This window comes from Eleutherodactylus coqui, chromosome 9, assembly GCF_035609145.1.
Source record: "Eleutherodactylus coqui strain aEleCoq1 chromosome 9, aEleCoq1.hap1, whole genome shotgun sequence".
Classification (NCBI taxonomy): Eukaryota; Metazoa; Chordata; class Amphibia; order Anura; family Eleutherodactylidae; genus Eleutherodactylus; species Eleutherodactylus coqui.
In genome coordinates, this window is record NC_089845.1 from 121,346,379 (window position 1) to 121,351,841 (window position 5,463).

At 46.3% G+C, this 5,463-nt stretch overlaps 1 long non-coding RNA gene across 1 annotated transcript; it reads left to right on the top strand.

Annotated features, from left to right (window-relative positions):
- Nucleotides 1–2,231: 2,231 nt before the first annotated feature.
- On the top strand, nucleotides 2,232–5,119 carry LOC136578843 (uncharacterized). Its single transcript, XR_010786666.1, has 3 exons — nucleotides 2,232–2,330; nucleotides 3,075–3,151; nucleotides 5,049–5,119. It is a non-coding gene; the product is annotated as an uncharacterized lncRNA (long non-coding RNA).
- Nucleotides 5,120–5,463: the final 344 nt, after the last annotated feature.

Here is a 5,463-nt window from a genome sequence, read left to right on the forward strand (position 1 = left end):
ATTGGGAGGGTAAAAATTGCATAATGTTTTATCTTTTCCGTGGGACCCTAACAGACATGGCGTGGCGCTCGCATGCTGTACGATGTACACAAGTGCGATGTGGGAAATGCTTGCCATCCTCTGACGCACGTGAAACGTGGACCTGCGGAACGCAATTTCACAGAAATACGGAGAGCCATTTTTGAATAAAATAAAGTCTTGCATCGGTGTGAAAACACACGTTGGCACCGCGATATCGCACCAGCTTTCTTGGCCCGATACCGTGTGAATGTAGCCTTACACTGATGATGCATTTAAAGCATTGTAAATGCTACTATGTTTTTTATTTTTTTTTCTACAAAAAAACTCTTGCTGTACTATTTTTCTTGTTGTTGTTGTTGTTTAACCCCTAGGGAATTATGGGCGATTTACAACACACAGAAATCTCATGTAAAATTTGTCCGTGTAAATACAGCCCGACAGCATTGAGGTCGGGACCTGCGGGGACTATGTCTGCAACACTGGGCATGCAGGCGAGGGTCGCAGTGTAGCCCCGCTGTCTTACAGAGTAATGGAAGTCAATGCGGCACTAAAAAGTATTTATTTATTTTTCTCTGGTGATCTGTCACACACAGCGGGTCACGACGTGACCCTCCTCTATTAGTGTATGAGATGTATGGCTACACTGTGATCCACAACCTTACATAGAGTGCTTGTGGAGCAGCGGTACAGTGCAGTCCCACCCTATGCACTGCTGGCGTACACTAAACCACATAATGGATGATTCCGTTACACGGAGCAACTATTGTTCAAGGTGCTTCTAGACGGAAACAATTCTACTTCCAACAAGTGAAAGTGTACAATAATGGTTGTCTAAATGCGAGCCAACGACGAAGAATAATCATTCCCTTTTCATTCATCGTTCATTTCATACTGGCATAAAAATCATTATTGGTGCGTTCACTAATTGTTCGGGTTAAACGGAGCTCGTTCGGTCCTCCTTCACGAATATGAAGGACTGTTAGACAGATACTTGGTTGGCTTGTCAGAGAGGGCCCGCAGACGGTCGCTCAGAAATGTTGTGTAGGGGAATCATTCATCCGCTTTTACACGGAGCGATGATTGATCACTGGTTGTTTGCTGTGATGCCGTTCCTGGAGGGGATCTCCATGCAAGTCGTTCAAATACCAACGACTGTGACTTTACACCAGACGACTCTTGATCAACCAGCTACTAACGATTTCTTGCGCATCACCCTCATTCAGTTTTTCACTGTATCGTGGGAACCTGAATAAACGATAATTTGTTCATTTTCTGCAGGCATGAAAATCAGACGATCATCCTGTGTACTGTGATGGAGGCAGGCGGACGGAACGACCCCCGCCACTACCTACCTACCTACATTTACTGAGCATTCATTGCTCCTGTGGGAAAGTACAGGACTGATTATAGAATGTGAAGCGCTGAGCGATACTCCAGCAGTGATCTGCCTGTCCAAACGCTTTGCATGAGCGCTAACGACTAGCGGTGACATCAAGGCGCCTTCACTCGTTTAGCCGACAGTTGTCCCATGTAAATGGGGCATAAAGATACAGCAGATGTATCATCTAGCATGAATCATTGTGATAGGTCTGGTGCATTTTAAAAGGCCTGGCTCACACGGGCACCGGATTCCACGTGCGAGAGGCCCACAGTGGATTCCTGCTGTGAGCCCGGTCGGCGACTCTGTATTATGTATGACCGCGGTGGCTCGCTGTCGGTCATCCGCTGTACAGGTTTTTTTTCTTATCTCCTGTGCCGTTCCTAAGCGATGAGGGTACCCACAGCCCATAAGCAATGTTAACTGCATATGGGCTGTGGGTTGGACGGCCTCCATTGACTTTATTGGAGGTTGTCCAAGGCAAAATATAGAATGCTGTTGAGTACACAATACATGCCTTTCAATGCCTGTGTTTTGTGAATTCCGCACTTGGAATCTGCCCATGTGAGCCGGCCTGAAGGGTCCTTCACACTAGCATAGGCCATATTGGGCCTGTGAATCTTTTCAGTACATTATATGGTATATTAAATAGTACCATTAAAGAATACAACTAGTCCCGTAAAAAAAAAGCCTCAGATATTAACATCAATGGAAATTTTTTAAATTATAATTTTCTAAAAGTTGGGAAGAGAAATGGAAAGGGAGGGGGGGGGGGATGGTCCGTGTCTATAAGGGTTTACCTATCATGTAACTGTAACCTCCTTTTCCTTAGGCTGTGAATTGCTGCGAAGCCCCAAAATGGAAGTCCGAAGGCTAATACGTAAGCCACTGCAGCCGGCAAGACCTATCCATCGCACTATACCTGACCATGGTGAGTATGGTCACTCAAACCCTGGACTTTCTGACTGAAGGGAAGCAGTTTCATACAATGTAAGCGACGGAATAGCCATTTTCGGTTCCGGCAAAAGGCCAGTATACAATTATGGTGGTGGTCATGGGGACCAAATGTCCGTAGCTTCAGCTTATAAAGTGGGGTAAGTGGTAGTCTGAAAACTCTTCATGAGACTGTGCTGAGATCTAATACTAGATTGGAGGACAGTCTACTCTATGGAAAGAGCAGACTGACATTATTTACCAGCATCTACTTGCCCATTGGGGCACTGAGTCTCCATGACCAACTAACTATAACATGGCCCCTTAACACGTGCGGAAATTCTGGATTTCCCGCAGAATTTCTGCCTGTGCCCGTTGCCATAGGATTGCATTAGAAAATGCTATCCTAGGCACACAGCCGCGATTTGTCCGCTTGAAAACCTATCACGGCATGTTTTATTCCTGTGCGAGTCTCGCAGAGGCCCGCACAGAAACGTCACAAGGGACGAGACGGCTCCGCTCTGCGCCGGCAGCAGGCGCATAGCAGAGATAGAAGACGCCGGCAGCGGGTGAGCCGCAGGCTTCTGCAGGGGCATGGGGGAAAAAAGCTTGTTTGTATGACCCCATTCAAAAAAATGGGGTTCATATTTGTGTGCCTCGCAACACACAAATCTTGCACAATTGTCTTGGCTGTGTGAAAGCGGCCTAAGTGATGAAAATACACTCGATGTTTCCTTTGCAGGAGATGTATTGATGGTTAACTTCCAAGCCATGTTCACCGATCGTTGTGGAGACCGCATTAAAGATCACTGTCATTTGGTAAGATGCCTCGTTATCTGCGGGCGCTCAGATTAACCATAATGATGTATAGTTTTCTTCTGTTCATGATGGACCTCTCGGTCTGGACTCGCACTTCTGTCAGAGGCTCCATCCTCGGCTTCTGTTGCAGATTTCATCATATCTGGTGGGAAGAATATAGAAGCGGGAAGAGCTATTCTTCCCATCACAATGACGGACCACATTGTAAGTTAGTGGGGTACATCAGTGGCACAACTGATGCCGGCAGCGACGGATTTAAGTCAAACAAAAACTACAACGAAGTAAGTGTGAAGAGTTTTAGGGCTTATTCACAGATGCATATTCATGGGCTGAAAAATGCAGATTTCCTGCATATTTTGGCCATTTAGCTGGCGTTCTGCATATTCAGTGACTATTTCCACTGGCCCATTCACTTCTATAGTCTATTTTGGTGTGTAATACGCACCAAAATAGAGTATACTGCATATTTTTTCACACAACTGAAAATTGCGTAAAAAGTCCACAGATGTGAATGAACCCGTTTGAAACCAAGGAGGTCTGTTCACTCCATATATCGCTCATCAAAAAAATAACTAAAATATGTGTATAATACCCGTCGTAAATGAGCCCTAACGGTGGAAACGCACGGTCCTGCTAGCTGCACATGGTTAAACCACACACTCCCATGGAGACCAGCGGCCATACTAGTTGGTGCAAACCACCGTACTATTATGGCGCAGTTAAGCGTGGGCTCTGGAGCCGTGCCCCATTATCACTTCTATGTGCCAGCTGTATTATACAGATTACACCCCACACTACAGACCGGGATCAGAGAACTCCAAAGCTGGCTATTTAACCACTGAGAGGTTGCATTAAGAGGGGACTCCCTCTATTCCCGTCATCTTGAAGTGCTGGAGGATTGCTCCACCTACCAGAGACCTGGCCCAATAGGCTGTATTGACAGTTATTCATTGTCCAGTAATATCACGCTGTCACATGGTGAAGTTACAGAGTGCTACTAAAAAAATAAAAAGGTTTAAAATATTAAAAGGAAAACGCACCCAATTTCCTCTATTAAAATGCTTTATGTAAAAGACGATTGGTTTTTTTTTTCCACATCCGTAACGACCCGAACTCTAAAATGATCACAATATTTTGTTAAAATGCGTCTGACAGAAGCCACTAACTATAATGGGTTCTGTCTAGAGATGAGCGAGCGTACTCGCTAAGGCAAATTACTCGAGCGAGTATTGCCATTTGTGGGTGCCCGCTCGTCTTAAAAGATTCGGGTGCCGGCGGGGGAGAGCGGTGAGTTATGGGAGCGAGCGGGGGGGAGAGAGAGAGATCTCCCCGCCCCCTGCTGGCACCCGATTCTTTTAAGACGAGCGGGCAGGTACTCGCAAAAGGCACTAGTCGCTCGAGTAATTTACCTTAGCGAGTTCACTCGCTCATCTCTAGTTCTGTCATAAATGCTTGAAGAAAAAAGGGGGAAAAAAGAAAAGCACTTTTTATCTTTCCCCATTAAAATGATGCCCCCCCCCCCGGACAGAACCCGTTATAGTCAGTGGGTTCTGTCAGGTGCTGCTGGTATCCGTTATTTCGACAGATGCGGCAGCTGTTTTATTTTCGTTGTTCTGTTCCATAAAAGAACAGAAGGGCAGAAATGTCAAACACAACCATGCAAAAGAAATCTTGACTTTAATGGCTTTTTTTTATACTTTATACCAAAAATGGCATGTGTGTGTGAAAGAAACCTTGAGCTCGTTTTTTTGGGGGGGGAAGGGGGGGGGGGGGGTTTGTATTGTTTTTTCCCCTATTGCACAGGTTGAGTGACTTTCACCCCTCCCATTTTCTGCTCGTTCAGTGAAGTAATGTTATGATCGCAGTAATGCCTCAGTAATCTCTCTTCTGATTTCAGTGGTGCTCTACTGAAGACTCTCATGATGATTTTGAGGATCCGGTAACTGAGGAACCACCAGTAAATGAGAGAAAAGGTGCGTTCCATAATCTTTTACCTCAGGCAATCCATTAGTCCGTATTTGTTTCTGTGTCGTTCTGCTTCTTCAGTCCTGCTGTGATGGGTATTAGAATATATTCCTAGCGTTGTATGTTTAATCCCTTCCCGCTCCAGGACGTACCGTTACGTCCCGGGAGCCTGGTACTTCCCGCAAAAGGACGTACCGGTACGTCCTGGAGATAGCACGGGATCACATAAGATCCCGCGCTATCCCGCAGCGGGAGCCGGCTGTCAGTCACAGCCGGCGTCCCGCTCCAACAGCGGGGGGACATCGGAGATGCGCCCGCCGCTGTTAACCCCTTCCCTGCCGCGATCT